The 26,592-nt window shown below is 45.5% G+C and overlaps 1 pseudogene; it reads right to left on the reverse strand.

Annotated features, from left to right (window-relative positions):
* LOC127907536 (receptor-type tyrosine-protein phosphatase mu-like) overlaps positions 1 to 26,592 on the reverse strand; it is an 830,490-nt pseudogene that overhangs the window by 301,542 nt on the left and 502,356 nt on the right.

Here is a 26,592-nt window from a genome sequence, read left to right on the forward strand (position 1 = left end):
ATAGTATCTATAGTACCTGAAGCCCTCCTCCCGTATAGTATCTATAGTACCTGAAGCCCTCCTCCCGTATAGTATCTATAGTACCTGAAGCCCTCCTCCCGTATAGTATCTATAGTACCTGAAGCCCTCCTCCCGTATAGTATCTATAGTACCTGAAGCCCTCCTCCCGTATAGTATCTATAGTACCTGAAGCCCTCCTCCCGTATAGTATCTATAGTACCTGAAGCCCTCCTCCCGTATAGTATGAAGCCCTCCTCCGTATAGTATCTATAGTACCTGAAGCCCTCCTCCCGTATAGTATCTATAGTACCTGAAGCCCTCCTCCCATATAGTATCTATAGTACCTGAAGCCCTCCTCCCGTATAGTATCTATATAGTACCTGAAGCCCTCCTCCCGTATAGTATCTATAGTACCTGAAGCCCTCCTCCCGTATAGTATCTATAGTACCTGAAGCCCTCCTCCCGTATAGTATCTATAGTACCTGAAGCCCTCCTCCCGTATAGTATCTATAGTACCTGAAGCCCTCCTCCCGTATAGTATCTATAGTACCTGAAGCCCACCTCCCGTATAGTATCTATAGTACCTGAAGCCCTCCTCCTATAGTATAGTATCTATAGTACCTGAAGCCCTCCTCCCGTATAGTATCTATAGTACCTGAAGCCCTCCTCCCGTATAGTATCTATAGTACCTGAAGTATCCCACCTCCTCCCGTATAGTATCTATAGTACCTGAAGCCCACCTCCCGTATAGTATCTATAGTACCTGAAGCCCTCCTCCCTCCTCCCGTATAGTATCTATAGTACCTGAAGCCCTCCTCCCGTATAGTATCTATAGTACCTGAAGCCCTCCTCCCGTATAGTATCTATAGTACCTGAAGCCCTCCTCCCGTATAGTATCTATAGTACCTGAAGCCCTCCTCCCGTATAGTATCTATAGTACCTGAAGCCCTCCTCCCGTATAGTATCTATAGTACCTGAAGCCCTCCTCCCGTATAGTATCTATAGTACCTGAAGCCCTCCTCCCGTATAGTATCTATAGTACCTGAAGCCCTCCTCCCGTATAGTATCTATAGTACCTGAAGCCCTCCTCCCGTATAGTATCTATAGTACCTAGTATCTAAGCCCACCTCCCGTATAGTATCTATAGTACCTGAAGCCCTCCTCCCGTATAGTATCTATAGTACCTGAAGCCCTCCTCCCGTATAGTATCTATAGTACCTGAAGCCCTCCTCCCGTATAGTATCTATAGTACCTGAAGCCCTCCTCCCGTATAGTATCTATAGTACCTGAAGCCCTCCTCCCGTATAGTATCTATAGTACCTGAAGCCCTCCTCCCGTATAGTATCTATAGTACCTGAAGCCCTCCTCCCGTATAGTATCTATAGTACCTGAAGCCCTCCTCCCGTATAGTATCTATAGTACCTGAAGCCCTCCTCCCGTATAGTATCTATAGTACCTGAAGCCCTCCTCCCGTATAGTATCTATAGTACCTGAAGCCCTCCTCCCGTATAGTATCTATAGTACCTGAAGCCCTCCTCCCGTATAGTATCTATAGTACCTGAAGCCCTCCTCCCGTATAGTATCTATAGTACCTGAAGCCCTCCTCCCGTATAGTATCTATAGTACCTGAAGCCCTCCTCCCGTATAGTATCTATAGTACCTGAAGCCCTCCTCCCGTATAGTATCTATAGTACCTGAAGCCCTCCTCCCGTATAGTATCTATAGTACCTGAAGCCCTCCTCCGTATAGTATCTATAGTATCTATAGTACCTGAAGCCCTCCTCCCGTATAGTATCTATAGTACCTGAAGCCCTCCTCCCGTATAGTATCTATAGTACCTGAAGCCCTCCTCCCGTATAGTATCTATAGTACCTGAAGCCCTCCTCCGTATAGTATCTATAGTACCTGAAGCCCTCCTCCCGTATAGTATCTATAGTACCTGAAGCCCTCCTCCCGTATAGTATCTATAGTACCTGAAGCCCTCCTCCCGTATAGTATCTATAGTACCTGAAGCCCTCCTCCGTATAGTATCTATAGTACCTGAAGCCCACCTCCCGTATAGTATCTATAGTACCTGAAGCCCTCCTCCCGTATAGTATCTATAGTACCTGAAGCCCTCCTCCCGTATAGTATCTATAGTACCTGAAGCCCTCCTCCCGTATAGTATCTATAGTACCTGAAGCCCACCTCCCGTATAGTATCTATAGTACTCCTGTATAGTATCTATAGTACCTGCCCTCCTCCCGTATAGTATCTATAGTACCTGAAGCCCTCCTCCCGTATAGTATCTATAGTACCTGAAGCCCTCCTCCCGTATAGTATCTATAGTACCTGAAGCCCTCCTCCCGTATAGTATCTATAGTACCTGAAGCCCTCCTCCCGTATAGTATCTATAGTACCTGAAGCCCTCCTCCCGTATAGTATCTATAGTACCTGAAGCCCACCTCCCGTATAGTATCTATAGTACCTGAAGCCCTCCTCCCGTATAGTATCTATAGTACCTGAAGCCCTCCTCCCGTATAGTATCTATAGTACCTGAAGCCCTCCTCCCGTATAGTATCTATAGTACCTGAAGCCCTCCTCCCGTATAGTATCTATAGTACCTGAAGCCCTCCTCCCGTATAGTATCTATAGTACCTGAAGCCCTCCTCCCATATAGTATCTATAGTACCTGAAGCCCTCCTCCCGTATAGTATCTATAGTACCTGAAGCCCTCCTCCCGTATAGTATCTATAGTACCTGAAGCCCTCCTCTATAGTATAGTATCTATAGTACCTGAAGCCCTCCTCCCGTATAGTATCTATAGTACCTGAAGCCCTCCTCCCGTATAGTATCTATAGTACCTGAAGCCCTCCTCCCGTATAGTATCTATAGTACCTGAAGCCCTCCTCCCGTATAGTATCTATAGTACCTGAAGCCCTCCTCCCGTATAGTATCTATAGTACCTGAAGCCCTCCTCCCGTATAGTATCTATAGTACCTGAAGCCCTCCTCCCGTATAGTATCTATAGTACCTGAAGCCCTCCTCCCGTATAGTATCTATAGTACCTGAAGCCCTCCTCCCATATAGTATCTATAGTACCTGAAGCCCTCCCGTATAGTATCTATAGTACCTGAAGCCCCTCCCGTATAGTATCTATAGTACCTGAAGCCCTCCTCCCATATAGTATCTATAGTACCTGAAGCCCTCCTCCCGTATAGTATCTATAGTACCTGAAGCCCTCCTCCCGTATAGTATCTATAGTACCTGAAGCCCTCCTCCCGTATAGTATCTATAGTACCTGAAGCCCTCCTCCCGTATAGTATCTATAGTACCTGAAGCCCTCCTCCCGTATAGTATCTATAGTACCTGAAGCCCTCCTCCCGTATAGTATCTATAGTACCTGAAGCCCTCCTCCCGTATAGTATCTATAGTACCTGAAGCCCTCCTCCCGTATAGTATCTATAGTACCTGAAGCCCTCCTCCCGTATAGTATCTATAGTACCTGAAGCCCTCCTCCCGTATAGTATCTATAGTACCTGAAGCCCTCCTCCCGTATAGTATCTATAGTACCTGAAGCCCTCCTCCCGTATAGTATCTATAGTACCTGAAGCCCTCCTCCCGTATAGTATCTATAGTACCTGAAGCCCTCCTCCCGTATAGTATCTATAGTACCTGAAGCCCTCCTCCCGTATAGTATCTATAGTACCTGAAGCCCTCCTCCCGTATAGTATCTATAGTACCTGAAGCCCTCCTCCCGTATAGTATCTATAGTACCTGAAGCCCTCCTCCCGTATAGTATCTATAGTACCTGAAGCCCTCCTCCCGTATAGTATCTATAGTACCTGAAGCTCCTCCTCCGTATAGTATCCCTGAAGCCCCCTCCCGTATAGTATCTATAGTACCTGAAGCCCTCCTCCCGTATAGTATCTATAGTACCTGAAGCCCTCCTCCCGTATAGTATCTATAGTACCTGAAGCCCTCCTCCCGTATAGTATCTATAGTACCTGAAGCCCTCCTCCCGTATAGTATCTATAGTACCTGAAGCCCTCCTCCCGTATAGTATCTATAGTACCTGAAGCCCTCCTCCCGTATAGTATCTATAGTACCTGAAGCCCTCCTCCCGTATAGTATCTATAGTACCTGAAGCCCTCCTCCCGTATAGTATCTATAGTACCTGAAGCCCTCCTCCCGTATAGTATCTATAGTACCTGAAGCCCTCCTCCCGTATAGTATCTATAGTACCTGAAGCCCTCCTCCCGTATAGTATCTATAGTACCTGAAGCCCTCCTCCCGTATAGTATCTATAGTACCTGAAGCCCCCTCCCGTATAGTATCTATAGTACCTGAAGCCCTCCTCCCATATAGTATCTATAGTGAAGCCCTCCCTGTATCTATAGCTGAAGCCCCCTCCCGTATAGTATCTATAGTACCTGAAGCCCTCCTCCCGTATAGTATCTATAGTACCTGAAGCCCTCCTCCCTATAGTATCTATAGTACCTGAAGCCCTCCTCCCGTATAGTATCTATAGTACCTGAAGCCCTCCTCCCGTATAGTATCTATAGTACCTGAAGCCCTCCTCCCGTATAGTATCTATAGTACCTGAAGCCCTCCTCCCGTATAGTATCTATAGTACCTGAAGCCCTCCTCCCGTATAGTATCTATAGTACCTGAAGCCCTCCTCCCGTATAGTATCTATAGTACCTGAAGCCCTCCTCCCGTATAGTATCTATAGTACCTGAAGCCCTCCTCCCGTATAGTATCTATAGTACCTGAAGCCCTCCTCCCGTATAGTATCTATAGTACCTGAAGCCCTCCTCCCTATAGTATCTATAGTACCTGAAGCCCTCCTCCCGTATAGTATCTATAGTACCTGAAGCCCTCCTCCCATATAGTATCTATAGTACCTGAAGCCCTCCTCCCGTATAGTATCTATAGTACCTGAAGCCCTCCTCCCGTATAGTATCTATAGTACCTGAAGCCCTCCTCCCGTATAGTATCTATAGTACCTGAAGCCCTCCTCCCGTATAGTATCTATAGTACCTGAAGCCCTCCTCCCATATAGTATCTATAGTACCTGAAGCCCTCCTCCCGTATAGTATCTATAGTACCTGAAGCCCTCCTCCCGTATAGTATCTATAGTACCTGGAAGCCCTCCTCCCATATAGTATCTATAGTACCTGAAGCCCTCCTCCCGTATAGTATCTATAGTACCTGAAGCCCTCCTCCCGTATAGTATCTATAGTATCTATAGTGCCTAGTAAGCCCCTCCTCCGTATAGTATCTATAGTACCTGAAGCGTATAGTATCTACCTCCCGTATAGTATCTATAGTACCTGAAGCCCTCCTCCCGTATAGTATCTATAGTACCTGAAGCCCTCCTCCCGTATAGTATCTATAGTACCTGAAGCCCTCCTCCCGTATAGTATCTATAGTACCTGAAGCCCTCCTCCCGTATAGTATCTATAGTACCTGAAGCCCTCCTCCCGTATAGTATCTATAGTACCTGAAGCCCTCCTCCCGTATAGTATCTATAGTACCTGAAGCCCACCTCCCGTATAGTATCTATAGTACCTGAAGCCCTCCTCCCGTATAGTATCTATAGTACCTGAAGCCCTCCTCCCGTATAGTATCTATAGTACCTGAAGCCCTCCTCCCGTATAGTATCTATAGTACCTGAAGCCCTCCTCCCGTATAGTATCTATAGTACCTGAAGCCCTCCTCCCGTATAGTATCTATAGTACCTGAAGCCCTCCTCCCGTATAGTATCTATAGTACCTGAAGCCCTCCTCCCGTATAGTATCTATAGTACCTGAAGCCCTCCTCCCGTATAGTATCTATAGTACCTGAAGCCCTCCTCCCGTATAGTATCTATAGTACCTGAAGCCCTCCTCCCGTATAGTATCTATAGTACCTGAAGCCCTCCTCCCGTATAGTATCTATAGTACCTGAAGCCCTCCTCCCATATAGTATCTATAGTACCTGAAGCCCTCCTCCCGTATAGTATCTATAGTACCTGAAGCCCTCCTCCCGTATAGTATCTATAGTACCTGAAGCCCTCCTCCCATATAGTATCTATAGTACCTGAAGCCCACCTCCCGTATAGTATCTATAGTACCTGAAGCCCTCCTCCCGTATAGTATCTATAGTACCTGAAGCCCTCCTCCCGTATAGTATCTATAGTATCTATAGTAGTACCTGAAGCCCTCCTCCCCGTATAGTATCTATAGTACCTGAAGCCCTCCTCCCGTATAGTATCTATAGTACCTGAAGCCCTCCTCCCGTATAGTATCTATAGTACCTGAAGCCCTCCTCCCGTATAGTATCTATAGTACCTGAAGCCCTCCTCCCGTATAGTATCTATAGTACCTGAAGCCCTCCTCCCGTATAGTATCTATAGTACCTGAAGCCCTCCTCCCGTATAGTATCTATAGTACCTGAAGCCACTCCTCCCGTATAGTATCTATAGTACCTGAAGCCCTCCTCCCGTATAGTATCTATAGTACCTGAAGCCCTCCTCCCGTATAGTATCTATAGTACCTGAAGCCCTCCTCCCGTATAGTATCTATAGTACCTGAAGCCCTCCTCCCGTATAGTATCTATAGTACCTGAAGCCCTCCTCCCGTATAGTATCTATAGTACCTGAAGCCCTCCTCCCGTATAGTATCTATAGTACCTGAAGCCCTCCTCCCGTATAGTATCTATAGTACCTGAAGCCCTCCTCCCGTATAGTATCTATAGTACCTGAAGCCCTCCTCCCGTATAGTATCTATAGTACCTGAAGCCCTCCTCCCGTATAGTATCTATAGTACCTGAAGCCCACCTCCCCTCCTCCCGTATAGTATCTATAGTACCTGAAGCCCTCCTCCCGTATAGTATCTATAGTACCTGAAGCCCTCCTCCCGTATAGTATCTATAGTACCTGAAGCCCTCCTCCCGTATAGTATCTATAGTACCTGAAGCCCTCCTCCGTATAGTATCTATAGTACCTGAAGCCCTCCTCCCGTATAGTATCTATAGTACCTGAAGCCCTCCTCCCGTATAGTATCTATAGTACCTGAAGCCCTCCTCCCATATAGTATCTATAGTACCTGAAGCCCTCCTCCCGTATAGTATCTATAGTACCTGAAGCCCTCCTCCCGTATAGTATCTATAGTACCTGAAGCCCTCCTCCCGTATAGTATCTATAGTACCTGAAGCCCTCCTCCCGTATAGTATCTATAGTACCTGAAGCCCTCCTCCCGTACCTATAGTATCTATAGTACCTGAAGCCCTCCTCCCGTATAGTATCTATAGTACCTGAAGCCCTCCTCCCGTATAGTATCTATAGTACCTGAAGCCCTCCTCCCGTATAGTATCTATAGTACCTGAAGCCCTCCTCCCGTATAGTATCTATAGTACCTGAAGCCCTCCTCCCGTATAGTATCTATAGTACCTGAAGCCCACCTCCCCGTATAGTATCTATAGTACCTGAAGCCCTCCTCCCGTATAGTATCTATAGTACCTGAAGCCCTCCTCCCGTATAGTATCTATAGTACCTGAAGCCCTCCTCCCGTATAGTATCTATAGTACCTGAAGCCCTCCTCCCGTATAGTATCTATAGTACCTGAAGCCCTCCTCCTTATAGTATCTATAGTATCTATAGTACCTGAAGCCCTCCTCCGTATAGTATCTATAGTACCTGAAGCCCTCCTCCCGTATAGTATCTATAGTACCTGAAGCCCTCCTCCCGTATAGTATCTATAGTACCTGAAGCCCTCCTCCCGTATAGTATCTATAGTACCTGAAGCCCTCCTCCCATATAGTATCTATAGTACCTGAAGCCCTCCTCCCGTATAGTATCTATAGTACCTGAAGCCCTCCTCCCGTATAGTATCTATAGTACCTGAAGCCCTCCTCCCGTATAGTATCTATAGTACCTGAAGCCCTCCTCCCGTATAGTATCTATAGTACCTGAAGCCCTCCTCCCGTATAGTATCTATAGTACCTGAAGCCCTCCTCCCGTATAGTATCTATAGTACCTGAAGCCCTCCTCCCGTATAGTATCTATAGTACCTGAAGCCCTCCTCCCTATAGTATCTATAGTACCTGAAGCCCTCCTCCCGTATAGTATCTATAGTAGTATCTATAGTACCTGAAGCCCTCCTCCCGTATAGTATCTATAGTACCTGAAGCCCTCCTCCCGTATAGTATCTATAGTACCTGAAGCCCACCTCCGTATAGTATCTATAGTACCTGAAGCCCTCCTCCCATATAGTATCTATAGTACCTGAAGCCCTCCCTCCCATATAGTATCTATAGTACCTGAAGCCCTCCTCCCGTATAGTATCTATAGTACCTGAAGCCCTCCTCCCGTATAGTATCTATAGTACCTGAAGCCCTCCTCCCGTATAGTATCTATAGTACCTGAAGCCCTCCTCCCGTATAGTATCTATAGTACCTGAAGCCCTCCTCCCGTATAGTATCTATAGTACCTGAAGCCCTCCTCCCGTATAGTATCTATAGTACCTGAAGCCCTCCTCCCATATAGTATCTATAGTACCTGAAGCCCTCCTCCCGTATAGTATCTATAGTACCTGAAGCCCTCCTCCCGTATAGTATCTATAGTACCTGAAGCCCTCCTCCCGTATAGTATCTATAGTACCTGAAGCCCTCCTCCCGTATAGTATCTATAGTACCTGAAGCCCTCCTCCCGTATAGTATCTATAGTACCTGAAGCCCTCCTCCCGTATAGTATCTATAGTACCTGAAGCCCTCCTCCCGTATAGTATCTATAGTACCTGAAGCCCTCCTCCCGTATAGTATCTATAGTACCTGAAGCCCACCTCCCGTATAGTATCTATAGTACCTGAAGCCCTCCTCCCGTATAGTATCTATAGTACCTGAAGCCCTCCTCCCGTATAGTATCTATAGTACCTGAAGCCCTCCTCCCGTATAGTATCTATAGTACCTGAAGCCCTCCTCCCGTATAGTATCTATAGTACCTGAAGCCCTCCTCCCATATAGTATCTATAGTACCTGAAGCCCTCCTCCCGTATAGTATCTATAGTACCTGAAGCCCTCCTCCCGTATAGTATCTATAGTACCTGAAGCCCTCCTCCCGTATAGTATCTATAGTACCTGAAGCCCTCCTCCCTATAGTATCTATAGTACCTGAAGCCCTCCTCCCGTATAGTATCTATAGTACCTGAAGCCCTCCTCCCGTATAGTATCTATAGTACCTGAAGCCCTCCTCCCGTATAGTATCTATAGTACCTGAAGCCCTCCTCCCGTATAGTATCTATAGTACCTGAAGCCCTCCTCCCGTATAGTATCTATAGTACCTGAAGCCCTCCTCCCGTATAGTATCTATAGTACCTGAAGCCCTCCTCCCGTATAGTATCTATAGTACCTGAAGCCCTCCTCCCGTATAGTATCTATAGTACCTGAAGCCCTCCTCCCGTATAGTATCTATAGTACCTGAAGCCCTCCTCCCGTATAGTATCTATAGTACCTGAAGCCCTCCTCCCGTATAGTATCTATAGTACCTGAAGCCCTCCTCCCGTATAGTATCTATAGTACCTGAAGCCCTCCTCCCGTATAGTATCTATAGTACCTGAAGCCCTCCTCCCTGAAGCCCTCCTATAGTAGCCCTCCTCCCGTATAGTATCTATAGTACCTGAAGCCCTATAGTCCTGAAGCCCTCCCCGTATAGTATCTATAGTACCTGAAGCCCTCCTCCCGTATAGTATCTATAGTACCTGAAGCCCTCCTCCCGTATAGTATCTATAGTACCTGAAGCCCTCCTCCCGTATAGTATCTATAGTACCTGAAGCCCTCCTCCCGTATAGTATCTATAGTACCTGAAGCCCTCCTCCCGTATAGTATCTATAGTACCTGAAGCCCTCCTCCCGTATAGTATCTATAGTACCTGAAGCCCTCCTCCCGTATAGTATCTATAGTACCTGAAGCCCTCCTCCCGTATAGTATCTATAGTACCTGAAGCCCTCCTCCCGTATAGTATCTATAGTACCTGAAGCCCACCTCCCGTATAGTATCTATAGTACCTGAAGCCCTCCTCCCGTATAGTATCTATAGTACCTGAAGCCCTCCTCCCGTATAGTATCTATAGTACCTGAAGCCCTCCTCCCGTATAGTATCTATAGTACCTGAAGCCCTCCTCCCGTATAGTATCTATAGTACCTGAAGCCCTCCTCCCGTATAGTATCTATAGTACCTGAAGCCCTCCTCCCGTATAGTATCTATAGTACCTGAAGCCCTCCTCCCGTATAGTATCTATAGTATCTATAGTACCTGAAGCCCTCCTCCCGTATAGTATCTATAGTACCTGAAGCCCTCCTCCCGTATAGTATCTATAGTACCTGAAGCCCTCCTCCCGTATAGTATCTATAGTACCTGAAGCCCTCCTCCCGTATAGTATCTATAGTACCTGAAGCCCTCCTCCCGTATAGTATCTATAGTACCTGAAGCCCACCTCCCGTATAGTATCTATAGTACCTGAAGCCCTCCTCCCGTATAGTATCTATAGTACCTGAAGCCCTCCTCCCGTATAGTATCTATAGTACCTGAAGCCCTCCTCCCGTATAGTATCTATAGTACCTGAAGCCCTCCTCCCGTATAGTATCTATAGTACCTGAAGCCCACCTCCCGTATAGTATCTATAGTACCTGAAGCCCTCCTCCCGTATAGTATCTATAGTACCTGAAGCCCTCCTCCCGTATAGTATCTATAGTACCTGAAGCCCTCCTCCCGTATAGTATCTATAGTACCTGAAGCCCTCCTCCCATATAGTATCTATAGTACCTGGAAGCCCACCTCCCGTATAGTATCTATAGTACCTGAAGCCCTCCTCCCGTATAGTATCTATAGTACCTGAAGCCCTCCTCCCGTATAGTATCTATAGTACCTGAAGCCCTCCTCCCGTATAGTATCTATAGTACCTGAAGCCCTCCTCCCGTATAGTATCTATAGTACCTGAAGCCCACCTCCCGTATAGTATCTATAGTACCTGAAGCCCTCCTCCCGTATAGTATCTATAGTACCTGAAGCCCTCCTCCCGTATAGTATCTATAGTACCTGAAGCCCACCTCCCGTATAGTATCTATAGTACCTGAAGCCCTCCTCCCGTATAGTATCTATAGTACCTGAAGCCCTCCTCCCGTATAGTATCTATAGTCCCGTATAGTATCCTGAAGCCCTCCTCCCGTATAGTATCTATAGTACCTGAAGCCCTCCTCCCGTATAGTATCTATAGTACCTGAAGCCCTCCTCCCGTATAGTATCTATAGTACCTGAAGCCCTCCTCCCGTATAGTATCTATAGTACCTGAAGCCCTCCTCCCGTATAGTATCTATAGTACCTGAAGCCCTCCTCCCGTATAGTATCTATAGTACCTGAAGCCCTCCTCCCGTATAGTATCTATAGTACCTGAAGCCCTCCTCCCGTATAGTATCTATAGTACCTGAAGCCCACCTCCCGTATAGTATCTATAGTACCTGAAGCCCTCCTCCCGTATAGTATCTATAGTACCTGAAGCCCTCCTCCCGTATAGTATCTATAGTACCTGAAGCCCTCCTCCCGTATAGTATCTATAGTACCTGAAGCCCTCCTCCCGTATAGTATCTATAGTACCTGAAGCCCTCCTCCCGTATAGTATCTATAGTACCTGAAGCCCTCCTCCCGTATAGTATCTATAGTACCTGAAGCCCTCCTCCCGTATAGTATCTATAGTACCTGAAGCCCTCCTCCCTATAGTATCTATAGTACCTGAAGCCCTCCTCCCGTATAGTATCTATAGTACCTGAAGCCCTCCTCCCGTATAGTATCTATAGTACCTGAAGCCCTCCTCCCGTATAGTATCTATAGTACCTGAAGCCCTCCTCCCGTATAGTATCTATAGTACCTGAAGCCCACCTCCCGTATAGTATCTATAGTACCTGAAGCCCTCCTCCCGTATAGTATCTATAGTACCTGAAGCCCTCCTCCCGTATAGTATCTATAGTACCTGAAGCCCTCCTCCCGTATAGTATCTATAGTAGCCCTCCTCCCTATAGTATCTATAGTAGAAGCCCTCCTCCCGTATAGTATCTATAGTACCTGAAGCCCTCCTCCCGTATAGTATCTATAGTACCTGAAGCCCTCCTCCCGTATAGTATCTATAGTACCTGAAGCCCTCCTCCCGTATAGTATCTATAGTACCTGAAGCCCTCCTCCCGTATAGTATCTATAGTACCTGAAGCCCTCCTCCCGTATAGTATCTATAGTACCTGAAGCCCTCCTCCCGTATAGTATCTATAGTACCTGAAGCCCTCCTCCCGTATAGTATCTATAGTACCTGAAGCCCTCCTCCCGTATAGTATCTATAGTACCTGAAGCCCTCCTCCCGTATAGTATCTATAGTACCTGAAGCCCTCCTCCCGTATAGTATCTATAGTACCTGAAGCCCTCCTCCCGTATAGTATCTATAGTACCTGAAGCCCTCCTCCCGTATAGTATCTATAGTACCTGAAGCCCTCCTCCCGTATAGTATCTATAGTACCTGAAGCCCTCCTCCCGTATAGTATCTATAGTACCTGAAGCCCTCCTCCCTATAGTATCTATAGTACCTGAAGCCCTCCTCCCGTATAGTATCTATAGTACCTGAAGCCCTCCTCCCGTATAGTATCTATAGTACCTGAAGCCCTCCTCCCGTATAGTATCTATAGTACCTGAAGCCCTCCTCCCGTATAGTATCTATAGTACCTGAAGCCCTCCTCCCGTATAGTATCTATAGTACCTGAAGCCCTCCTCCCGTATAGTATCTATAGTACCTGAAGCCCTCCTCCCGTATAGTATCTATAGTACCTGAAGCCCTCCTCCGTATAGTATCTATAGTACCTGAAGCCCTCCTCCCGTATAGTATCTATAGTACCTGAAGCCCTCCTCCCGTATAGTATCTATAGTACCTGAAGCCCTCCTCCCGTATAGTATCTATAGTATCCTGAAGCCCTCCTCCCGTATAGTATCTATAGTACCTGAAGCCCTCCTCCCGTATAGTATAGTATCTATAGTACCTGAAGCCCTCCTCCCGTATAGTATCTATAGTACCTGAAGCCCTCCTCCCGTATAGTATCTATAGTACCTGAAGCCCTCCTCCCGTATAGTATCTATAGTACCTGAAGCCCTCCTCCCGTATAGTATCTATAGTACCTGAAGCCCTCCTCCCGTATAGTATCTATAGTACCTGAAGCCCTCCTCCCGTATAGTATCTATAGTACCTGAAGCCCTCCTCCCGTATAGTATCTATAGTACCTGAAGCCCTCCTCCCGTATAGTATCTATAGTACCTGAAGCCCTCCTCCCGTATAGTATCTATAGTACCTGAAGCCCTCCTCCCGTATAGTATCTATAGTACCTGAAGCCCTCCTCCCGTATAGTATCTATAGTACCTGAAGCCCTCCTCCCGTATAGTATCTATAGTACCTGAAGCCCTCCTCCCGTATAGTATCTATAGTACCTGAAGCCCCCTCCCTATAGTACCTGAAGCCCTCCTCCCGTATAGTATCTATAGTACCTGAAGCCCTCCTCCCATATAGTATCTATAGTACCTGAAGCCCTCCTCCCGTATAGTATCTATAGTACCTGAAGCCCTCCTCCCGTATAGTATCTATAGTACCTGAAGCCCTCCTCCCGTATAGTATCTATAGTACCTGAAGCCCTCCTCCCGTATAGTATCTATAGTACCTGAAGCCCTCCTCCCGTATAGTATCTATAGTACCTGAAGCCCTCCTCCCGTATAGTATCTATAGTACCTGAAGCCCTCCTCCCGTATAGTATCTATAGTACCTGAAGCCCTCCTCCCGTATAGTATCTATAGTACCTGAAGCCCTCCTCCCGTATAGTATCTATAGTACCTGAAGCCCTCCTCCCGTATAGTATCTATAGTACCTGAAGCCCTCCTCCCGTATAGTATCTATAGTTATAGTATCTATAGTACCTGAAGCCCTCCTCCCGTATAGTATCTATAGTACCTGAAGCCCTCCTCCCGTATAGTATCTATAGTACCTGAAGCCCTCCTCCCGTATAGTATCTATAGTACCTGAAGCCCTCCTCCCGTATAGTATCTATAGTACCTGAAGCCCCCTCCCCGTATAGTATCTATAGTACCTGAAGCCCTCCTCCCGTATAGTATCTATAGTACCTGAAGCCCTCCTCCCATATAGTATCTATAGTACCTGAAGCCCTCCTCCCGTATAGTATCTATAGTACCTGAAGCCCTCCTCCCGTATAGTATCTATAGTACCTGAAGCCCTCCTCCCGTATAGTATCTATAGTACCTGAAGCCCTCCTCCCGTATAGTATCTATAGTACCTGAAGCCCTCCTCCCGTATAGTATCTATAGTACCTGAAGCCCTCCTCCCGTATAGTATCTATAGTACCTGAAGCCCTCCTCCCGTATAGTATCTATAGTACCTGAAGCCCTCCTCCCGTATAGTATCTATAGTACCTGAAGCCCTCCTCCCGTATAGTATCTATAGTACCCTGAAGCCCTCCTCCCCGTATAGTATCTATAGTACCTGAAGCCCTCCTCCCATATAGTATCTATAGTACCTGAAGCCCTCCTCCCGTATAGTATCTATAGTACCTGAAGCCCTCCTCCCGTATAGTATCTATAGTACCTGAAGCCCTCCTCCCGTATAGTATCTATAGTACCTGAAGCCCTCCTCCCGTATAGTATCTATAGTACCTAGTAAGCCCTCCTCCCGTATAGTATCTATAGTACCTGAAGCCCCTCCTCCCGTATAGTATCTATAGTACCTGAAGCCCTCCTCCCATATAGTATCTATAGTACCTGAAGCCCTCCTCCCGTATAGTATCTATAGTACCTGAAGCCCTCCTCCCGTATAGTATCTATAGTACCTGAAGCCCTCCTCCCGTATAGTATCTATAGTACCTGAAGCCCTCCTCCCGTATAGTATCTATAGTACCTGAAGCCCTCCTCCCGTATAGTATCTATAGTACCTGAAGCCCTCCTCCCGTATAGTATCTATAGTACCTGAAGCCCTCCTCCCGTATAGTATCTATAGTACCTGAAGCCCTCCTCCCGTATAGTATCTATAGTACCTGAAGCCCTCCTCCCGTATAGTATCTATAGTACCTGAAGCCCACCTCCCGTATAGTATCTATAGTACCTGAAGCCCTCCTCCCGTATAGTATCTATAGTACCTGAAGCCCTCCTCCCGTATAGTATCTATAGTACCTGAAGCCCTCCTCCCGTATAGTATCTATAGTACCTGAAGCCCTCCTCCCGTATAGTATCTATAGTACCGTATGAAGTACCCCTCCTCCCGTATAGTATCTATAGTACCTGAAGCCCTCCTCCCGTATAGTATCTATAGTACCTGAAGCCCTCCTCCCGTATAGTATCTATAGTACCTGAAGCCCTCCTCCCGTATAGTATCTATAGTACCTGAAGCCCTCCTCCCGTATAGTATCTATAGTACCTGAAGCCCTCCTCCCGTATAGTATCTATAGTACCTGAAGCCCTCCTCCCGTATAGTATCTATAGTACCTGAAGCCCTCCTCCCGTATAGTATCTATAGTACCTGAAGCCCTCCTCCCGTATAGTATCTATAGTACCTGAAGCCCTCCTCCCGTATAGTATCTATAGTACCTGAAGCCCTCCTCCCGTATAGTATCTATAGTACCTGAAGCCCTCCTCCCGTATAGTATCTATAGTACCTGAAGCCCTCCTCCCGTATAGTATCTATAGTACCTGAAGCCCTCCTCCCGTATAGTATCTATAGTACCTGAAGCCCTCCTCCCGTATAGTATCTATAGTACCTGAAGCCCTCCTCCCGTATAGTATCTATAGTACCTGAAGCCCACCTCCCGTATAGTATCTATAGTACCTGAAGCCCTCCTCCCGTATAGTATCTATAGTACCTGAAGCCCACCTCCCGTATAGTATCTATAGTACCTGAAGCCCTCCTCCCGTATAGTATCTATAGTACCTGAAGCCCTCCTCCCGTATAGTATCTATAGTACCTGAAGCCCTCCTCCCGTATAGTATCTATAGTACCTGAAGCCCACCTCCCGTATAGTATCTATAGTACCTGAAGCCCTCCTCCCGTATAGTATCTATAGTACCTGAAGCCCACCCCCGTATAGTATCTATAGTACCTGAAGCCCTCCTCCCGTATAGTATCTATAGTACCTGAAGCCCTCCTCCCGTATAGTATCTATAGTACCTGAAGCCCACCTCCCGTATAGTATCTATAGTACCTGAAGCCCTCCTCCCGTATAGTATCTATAGTACCTATCTAAGCCCTCCTCCTCCCGTATAGTATCTATAGTACCTGAAGCCCTCCTCCCGTATAGTATCTATAGTACCTGAAGCCCTCCTCCCGTATAGTATCTATAGTACCTGAAGCCCTCCTCCCGTATAGTATCTATAGTACCTGAAGCCCACCTCCCGTATAGTATCTATAGTACCTAAAGCCCTCCTCCCTATAGTATCTATAGTACCTGAAGCCCTCCTCCCATATAGTATCTATAGTACCTGAAGCCCTCCTCCCGTATAGTATCTATAGTACCTGAAGCCCTCCTCCCGTATAGTATCTATAGTACCTGAAGCCCTCCTCCCGTCTATAGTACCTATCTATAGTACCTGAAGCCCTCCTCCCGTATAGTATCTATAGTACCTGAAGCCCTCCTCCCGTATAGTATCTATAGTACCTGAAGCCCTCCTCCGTATAGTATCTATAGTACCTGAAGCCCTCCTCCCGTATAGTATCTATAGTACCTGAAGCCCTCCTCCCGTATAGTATCTATAGTACCTGAAGCCCTCCTCCCGTATAGTATCTATAGTACCTGAAGCCCTCCTCCCGTATAGTATCTATAGTACCTGAAGCCCTCCTCCCGTATAGTATCTATAGTACCTGAAGCCCTCCTCCCGTATAGTATCTATAGTACCTGAAGCCCTCCTCCCGTATAGTATCTATAGTACCTGAAGCCCTCCTCCCGTATAGTATCTATAGTACCTGAAGCCCTCCTCCCGTATAGTATCTATAGTACCTGAAGCCCTCCTCCCGTATAGTATCTATAGTACCTGAAGCCCTCCTCCCTATAGTATCTAGTACCTATCTATAGTATCTAAGCCCTCTCTCCCATATAGTATCTATAGTACCTCCCGTATAGTATCTATAGAAGCCCTCCTCCCGTATAGTATCTATAGTACCTGAAGCCCTCCTCCCGTATAGTATCTATAGTACCTGAAGCCCTCCTCCCGTATAGTATCTATAGTACCTGAAGCCCTCCTCCCGTATAGTATCTATAGTACCTGAAGCCCTCCTCCGTATAGTATCTATAGTACCTGAAGCCCTCCTCCCGTATAGTATCTATAGTACCTGAAGCCCTCCTCCCGTATAGTATCTATAGTACCTGAAGCCCTCCTCCCGTATAGTATCTATAGTACCTGAAGCCCACCTCCCGTATAGTATCTATAGTACCTGAAGCCCACCTCCCGTATAGTATCTATAGTACCTGAAGCCCTCCTCCCGTATAGTATCTATAGTACCTGAAGCCCTCCCCTCCTCCCGTATAGTATCTATAGTACCTGAAGCCCTCCTCCCGTATAGTATCTATAGTACCTGAAGCCCTCCTCCCGTATAGTATCTATAGTACCTGTAAGTATCTATAGTACCTGAAGCCCTCCTCCCGTATAGTATCTATAGTACCTGAAGCCCACCTCCCGTATAGTATCTATAGTACCTGAAGCCCACCTCCCGTATAGTATCTATAGTACCTGAAGCCCTCCTCCCGTATAGTATCTATAGTACCTGAAGCCCTCCTCCCGTATAGTATCTATAGTACCTGAAGCCCTCCTCCCGTATAGTATCTATAGTACCTCCTCCCGTATAGTATCTATAGTACCTGAAGCCCACCTCCCGTATAGTATCTATAGTACCTGAAGCCCTCCTCCCGTATAGTATCTATAGTACCTGAAGCCCACCTCCCGTATAGTATCTATAGTACCTGAAGCCCTCCTCCCGTATAGTATCTATAGTACCTGAAGCCCTCCTCCCATATAGTATCTATAGTACCTGAAGCCCTCCTCCCGTATAGTATCTATAGTACCTGAAGCCCTCCTCCCGTATAGTATCTATAGTACCTGAAGCCCTCCTCCCGTATAGTATCTATAGTACCTGAAGCCCACCTCCCGTATAGTATCTATAGTACCTGAAGCCCTCCTCCCGTATAGTATCTATAGTACCTGAAGCCCTCCTCCCATATAGTATCTATAGTACCTGAAGCCCTCCTCCCGTATAGTATCTATAGTACCTGAAGCCCTCCTCCCGTATAGTATCTATAGTACCTGAAGCCCTCCTCCCGTATAGTATCTATAGTACCTGAAGCCCTCCTCCCGTATAGTATCTATAGTACCTGAAGCCCTCCTCCCTATAGTATCTATAGTACCTGAAGCCCTCCTCCCGTATAGTATCTATAGTACCTGAAGCCCACCTCCCATATAGTATCTATAGTACCTGAAGCCCTCCTCCCGTATAGTATCTATAGTACCTGAAGCCCACCTCCCGTATAGTATCTATAGTACCTGAAGCCCTCCTCCCGTATAGTATCTATAGTACCTGAAGCCCTCCTCCCGTATAGTATCTATAGTACCTGAAGCCCTCCTCCCGTATAGTATCTATAGTACCTGAAGCCCTCCTCCCGTATAGTATCTATAGTACCTGAAGCCCTCCTCCCGTATAGTATCTATAGTACCTGAAGCCCTCCTCCCGTATAGTATCTATAGTACCTGAAGCCCACCTCCCGTATAGTATCTATAGTACCTGAAGCCCACCTCCCGTATAGTATCTATAGTACCTGAAGCCCACCTCCCGTATAGTATCTATAGTACCTGAAGCCCTCCTCCCGTATAGTATCTATAGTACCTGAAGCCCTCCTCCCGTATAGTATCTATAGTACCTGAAGCCCTCCTCCCTATAGTATCTATAGTACCTGAAGCCCTCCTCCCGTATAGTATCTATAGTACCTGAAGCCCACCTCCCGTATAGTATCTATAGTACCTGAAGCCCACCTCCCGTATAGTATCTATAGTACCTGAAGCCCACCTCCCGTATAGTATCTATAGTACCTGAAGCCCACCTCCCGTATAGTATCTATAGTACCTGAAGCCCTCCTCCCGTATAGTATCTATAGTACCTGAAGCCCTCCTCCCGTATAGTATCTATAGTACCTGAAGCCCTCCTCCCTATAGTATCTATAGTACCTGAAGCCCTCCTCCCGTATAGTATCTATAGTACCTGAAGCCCACCTCCCGTATAGTATCTATAGTACCTGAAGCCCACCTCCCGTATAGTATCTATAGTACCTGAAGCCCTCCTCCCGTATAGTATCTATAGTACCTGAAGCCCACCTCCCGTATAGTATCTATAGTACCTGAAGCCCTCCTCCCATATAGTATCTATAGTACCTGAAGCCCTCCTCCCGTATAGTATCTATAGTACCTGAAGCCCACCTCCCGTATAGTATCTATAGTACCTGAAGCCCTCCTCCCTATAGTATCTATAGTACCTGAAGCCCTCCTCCCGTATAGTATCTATAGTACCTGAAGCCCACCTCCCGTATAGTATCTATAGTACCTGAAGCCCTCCTCCCTATAGTATCTATAGTACCTGAAGCCCTCCTCCCGTATAGTATCTATAGTACCTGAAGCCCACCTCCCGTATAGTATCTATAGTACCTGAAGCTACAGTACATATAGAAAAACTCTCTCCTTGCCTCACCCTTTTTTTCTTAACTAGGCAAGTCAATTAAGAACAAATTCGCATTTACAATGATGGCCTACCGGAGAACAATGGGTTAACTGCCTAGTTCAGATTTTTACCTTGTCAGCTCGGGGATTTGATCTTTCTCTAGGCTCTCTCTCTCTCTCTAGTCTCTCTCTCTCTAGGCTCTCTCTCTCTCTCTAGGCTCTCTCTCTCTCTCTCTAGGCTCTCTCTCTCTCTCTCTCTCGGCTCTCTCTCTCTCTCTCTCTCTCTCTTTAGTCTCTCTCTCTCTCTCTCTCTCACTCTCTCTAGTCTCTCTCTCTCTAGGCTCTCTCTCTCTCGCTAGGCTCTCTCTCTCTCTCTCTCTCTCTCTCTCTCTCTCTCTAGTCTCTCTCTCTCTAGGCTCTCTCTCTCTCGCTAGGCTCTCTCTCTCTCTCTCTCTCTCATTATTTCCTACTTATCTCCTATTCTTTATCTTCCCTTCTATAGGCCTCTCCCTTTTCCTCCTATCTCCAACCCAGTGTCATTGAATGGGGTTGGGGTTAGTTTAATGCCTGTTGTATGATGGGGCATTGGAGACATTCATGTTTCATAGCAAACTGTTTCTCATTTAGCCGTAAACAGCCGTAATGTAGCGTATCAACATAATCAAATTAATTATTTACATTCGACAGCGACGCTGCCACAGCTCTTCTGAGGACGAAAAAGCGAATAGGGAGTATTGTCGGGAGTAACAACAAAAGTCTTGTTCTTAGAGACTAGATGTCCACATTTATCTCATATTGTGTTTATGGAATAATGTGTAAACTCAATGTTAGTTCTCGGCAGTTTGTCTGACTGTGTCATATTGGCATCGTAGTGATAAAACACAACATGTAGCTCTTATACAAAATGGCTGACCTTTTCTTCATGAGGAGGACGACTCCGAGGAAGATAATGACGAAGAGGAGGATGCCAGCGATGACTCCGGCTATCTTCACTGTATGGTCAGTCTGTTTCTCTGGCTCTACCGCGGCAGGCTTATGGGTGGTCGCTCCTATATTATCAACATCACAACAACAACAAGTAGACAAACACATCTATCTTTCTAAACATGAGGTGTAACGTCTCAATGGCTCCTGGTGTTACAGTCAGCCAGCCAGCCAGACAGTCAGCCAGCCAGCCAGTCAGCCAGCCAATCAGTCAGCCAGCCAGACAGTCAGCCAGCCAACCAGTCAGTCAGTCAGTCAATCAGTCAGCCAGCCAATCAGCCAGCCAGCCAACCAGTCAGCCAGCCAGCCAGCCAGTCAGCCAGCCAGCCAGCCAGACAGTCAGCCAGCCAGCCAGCCAGCCAACCAGTCAGCCAGCCAATCAGTCAGCCAGCCAATCAGCCAGCCAGCCAACCAGTCAGCCAGCCAGCCACTCAGCCAGCCAGCCAGCCAACCAGTCAGCCAACCAGTCAGTCAGCCAGCCAATCAGTCAGCCAGCCAATCAGCCAGCCAGCCAACCAGTCAGCCAGCCAGCCAGTCAGCCAGTCAGCCAGCCAGCCAGCCAGCCAGTCAGCCAACCAGTCAGCCAGCCAGTCAGTCAGTCAGTCAGTCAGCCAACCAGTCAGCCCTCCAGTCAGTCAGTCAGCCAACCAACCAGTCAGCCAGCCAGTCAGTCAGCCAACCAGCCAGTCAGCCAGTCAGTCAGCCAACCAGTCAGTCAGCCAGCCAGCCAACCAGCCAGTCAGTCAGCCAACCAGTCAGTCAGTCAGTCAGTCAGTCAGTCAGTCAGTCAGTCAGTCAGTCAGTCAGTAGAACATGTATTTATAACCAATCTGCTCTAACATGTCCTGTTAGACTGACTCTATTGACTTTTTTCGGGAAGACAGGTCATCGATAACAGTTGAATATTGATATAGTGGACTGTTGAATCCCTATAGAAGAGAACACAGTTTACTGCTGAAACAGGGGGGTTCTCCATTTCATCCCCATATGGAGGTTGAATTAAGGTTTCAAGAAATCACACAAGTTACAGTAGCAGTTCTACGGCCAAATACATGAAACAAAAGAGAGATTTTACTGCATGGGTCTTTTAACCACACCAGAACTACGATACTATATCACACAAACGGCCCTGTTTAGGATGCTACTATTAACCCCCCCCCCCCCACTACACCTCTAGTATCAGTCTAGGGATATTGGTGTCGGATGTCAGGAAAGATACACAGATCTACTGTGTCTGATGAAGAACACAGGAGATAATGTATTTACAATGCTTAGTCCTGTCATAGCTACAGCACCGGACACTAAATACCAAACGGAAAAATAGGATATTATTGATATAATATTATACATATTTAATGAAAGGGATTGACTTCTGTAGGAAAATCTCCAGATTCAACACATGACATGAGGATTGTAAGTTAAAAAGAGGTATTTTATGTACTGTAACACAGCGAGGATGCTTCATCATAGGTACAGGTGTACTGGCATAACTTTTTATTCACAACAAACACAACAAACACCACAAACACAACAAACACAACAAACACAATAAACAAAACAAACACAACAAACACAACAAACAAACACAACAAACAAAACAAACAAAACAAACACAACAAACAAACACAACAAACAAAACAAACACAACAAACACAACAAACAAACACAACAAACACAACAAACACAACAAACAAACACAACAAACAAACAAAACAAACACAACAAACAAACACAACAAACACAACAAACACAACAAACAAACACAACAAACACCACAAACAAAGACAACAAACACAACAAACAAAACAAACAAACAAAACAAACAAACAAACACAACAAACACAACAAACAAAATAAACAAACAAAACAAACAAACAAACACCACAAACAAACACAACAAACACCACAAACAAACACCACAAACAAACACAACAAACACAACACACACCACAAACAAACACAACAAACACAACAAACACAACAAACACCACAAACAAACAAACAAACACAACAAACACAACAAACACCACAAACAAACACAACAAACACACAAACAAACACAACAAACAAAACAAACACAACAAACAAACAAACACAACAAACAAACAAACACAACAAACACCACAAACACAACAAACAAAACAAACAAACACAACAAACAAACAAACACAACAAACAAACAAACACCACAAACACCACAAACACAACAAACACAACAAACAAAACAAACAAAACACAAACACAAACACAACAAACACCACAAACACAACAAACACAACAAACACAACAAACAAAACAAACAAACACAACAAACACCACAAACACAACAAACACCACAAACAAAGACAACAAACACAACAAACAAAACAAACAAACAAACACAACAAACACAACAAACAAAATAAACAAACAAAACAAACAAACAAACACCACAAACAAACACAACAAACACCACAAACAAACACCACAAACAAACACAACAAACACAACACACACCACAAACAAACACAACAAACACAACAAACACAACAAACACCACAAACAAACACAACAAACACAACAAACACCACAAACAAACACAACAAACACAACAAACACAACAAACAAAACAAACACAACAAACAAACAAACACAACAAACAAACAAACACAACAAACACCACAAACACAACAAACAAAACAAACAAACACAACAAACAAACAAACACAACAAACAAACAAACACCACAAACACCACAAACACAACAAACACAACAAACAAACAAACACAACAAACACCACAAACACAACAAACAAAACAAACAAACACAACAAACAAACAAACACAACAAACAAACAAACACCACAAACACCACAAACACAACAAACACAACAAACAAAACAAACAAACACAACAAACACCACAAACACAACAAACACCACAAACACCACAAACACAACAAACACAACAAACACAACAAACAAAACAAACAAACACAACAAACACCACAAACACAACAAACACCACAAACACAACAAACAAAACAAACAAACACAACAAACAAACAAACACAACAAACAAACAAACACAACAAACACCACAAACACCACAAACACAACAAAACAAACAAACAAACAAACACAACAAACACCATAAACACAACAAACACAACAAACACAACAAACAAAACAAACAAACACAACAAACACCACAAACACAACAAAACAAACACAACAAACACAACAAACACAACAAACACAACAAACAAACAAAACAAACACAACAAACACAACAAACACAACAAACACAACAAACACAACAAACACAACAAACACAACAAAACAAACACAACAAACACAACAAAACAAACACAACAAACACAACAAACACAACAAACACCACAAACACAACAAAACAAACACAACAAACACAACAAACACAACAAACAAACAAAACAAACACAACAAACACAACAAACAAACACAACAAACACCACAAACAAAACAAACACAACAAATACAACAAACACAACAAAAAAACACAACAAACACAACAAACAAACACAACAAACACAACAAACACAACAAACACAACAAACACAACAAACACAACAAACAAACACAACAAACACAACAAACACAACAAACACAACAAACAAAACAAACACAACAAACACAACAAACACAACAAACAAACACAACAAACACAACAAACAAACACAACAAACAAACACAACAAACACAACAAAACAAACACAACAAACAAACACAACAAACACAACAAACAAAACAAACAAACACAACAAACACCACAAACACAACAAAACAAACACAACAAACACAACAAACAAAACAAACAAACACAACAAACACCACAAACAAACAAAACAAACACAACAAACACAACAAACAAAACAAACAAACAAACACAACAAACAAACACAACAAACAAAACAAACAAACACAACAAACACCACAAACAAACTAAACAAACACAACAAACACAACAAACAAACACAACAAACAAAACAAACAAACACAACAAACACCACAAACAAACAAAACAAACACAACAAACACAACAAACAAAACACAGACAACTGAAGAAATAGACATAGCCCTTATAGCTGTACACCAGTATCTCAGAACCAGGCACTTAGGCTGGGAGAACAGGACAGTCCATGTTACAACCTCTACTGGAAACATGGGCAGAGAATCTAACCTGTTAGTTGGTCGTCACCAGCCGCTGGTACGATGCGGAGGTACGGAGTCGTGAGCTGGGTCACCAGTATGGCAGCTGAGAGGAGGAGGCACACAGTGTCATGCAGAGAGGGGTGAGGGGAGGGGGAGAGGTTGAGAGAGAAATGGAGAGGGTGGGGAGAGGGGGAGAAATAGAGACAAATGGAGAGGGTGGGAAGAGGGAGAAATAGAGAGGGAGAAATAGAGAGGGTGGGGAGAGGGGGAGGGGGAGAAATAGAGAGGGTGGGGAGAGAGGGGAGAGACAGAGAGACAGAGAGAGGGGAGAGGGGAGACGGGGAGGGGGAGAGAAATGGAGAGGATGAGGAGAGGGGGAGATAAATGGAGAGGATGAGGAGAGGGGGAGAGACAGAGAGAGGGGAGGGGGAGAGAAATGGAGAAAAATGGAGAGGGTGGGGAGAGGGGGAGAAATAGAGAGAAATGGAGAGGGTGGGAAGAGGGAGAGGGGGATAAATAGAGAGGGTGGGGAGAGGGGGGAGAGACAGAGAGAAATGGAGAGGGTGGGGAGAGGGAGAGGGGGAGAAATAGAGAGGGTGGGAAGAGGGAGAGGGGGAGAAATAGAGAGGATGGGGAGAGGGGGGAGAGACAGAGAGACAGAGAGAGGGGAGAGGGGAGAGGGGAGGGGGAGAGAAATGGAGAGGATGAGGATAGGGGGAGAGAAATGGAGAGGGGGAGAGACAGAGAGAGGGGAGGGGGAGAGAAATGGAGAGGGTGGGGAGAGGGGGGAGAAAAATTGAGAGGATGAGAGAGAGGGGGAGGGGGAGAAATAGAGAGAAATGGAGAGGGTGGGGAGAGGGGGGGAGAAATAGAGAGAAATGGAAAGGGTGGGGAAAGGGGGAGAGAAAGGGGAGAAGATGAGAGGGGAGATGGGGAGGGGGAGAGACAGGAGGGGAAATGGAGAGGGTGAGAGAGAGAGAGGTCACAAAATCTCAGTCATCGTTCAACATTAATGCATAAAGAAACATTCAATGTTAGAAGAGCTTTATCTAACCTTCAGCTCTAGACTGACATCTAACCTTCAGCTCTACACTGACATCTAACCTTCATCTCTACACTGACATCTAACCTTCAGCTCTAGACTGACATCTAACCTTCAGCTCTAGACTGACATCTAACCTTCAGCTCTACACTGACATCTAACCTTCATCTCTACACTGACATCTAACCTTCAGCTCTAGACTGACATCTAACCTTCAGCTCTACACTGACATCTAACCTTCATCTTTACACTGACATCTAACCTTCAGCTCTAGACTGACATCTAACCTTCAGCTCTACACTGACATCTAACCTTCATCTCTACACTGACATCTAACCTTCAGCTCTAGACTGACATCTAATCTTCAGCTCTACACTGACATCTAACCTTCATCTCTACACTGACATCTAACCTTCAGCTCTAGACTGACATCTAACCTTCATCTCTACACTAACATCTAACCTTCAGCTCTAGACTGACATCTAACCTTCAGCTCTAGACTGACATCTAACCTTCATCTCTACACTGACATCTAACCTTCAGCTCTACACTGACATCTAACCTTCAGCTCTAGACTGACATCTAACCTTCATCTCTACACTGACATCTAACCTTCAGCTCTACACTGACATCTAACATTCAGCTCTACACTAACATCTA

Source organism: Oncorhynchus keta, chromosome 15, assembly GCF_023373465.1.
Source record: "Oncorhynchus keta strain PuntledgeMale-10-30-2019 chromosome 15, Oket_V2, whole genome shotgun sequence".
Classification (NCBI taxonomy): Eukaryota; Metazoa; Chordata; class Actinopteri; order Salmoniformes; family Salmonidae; genus Oncorhynchus; species Oncorhynchus keta.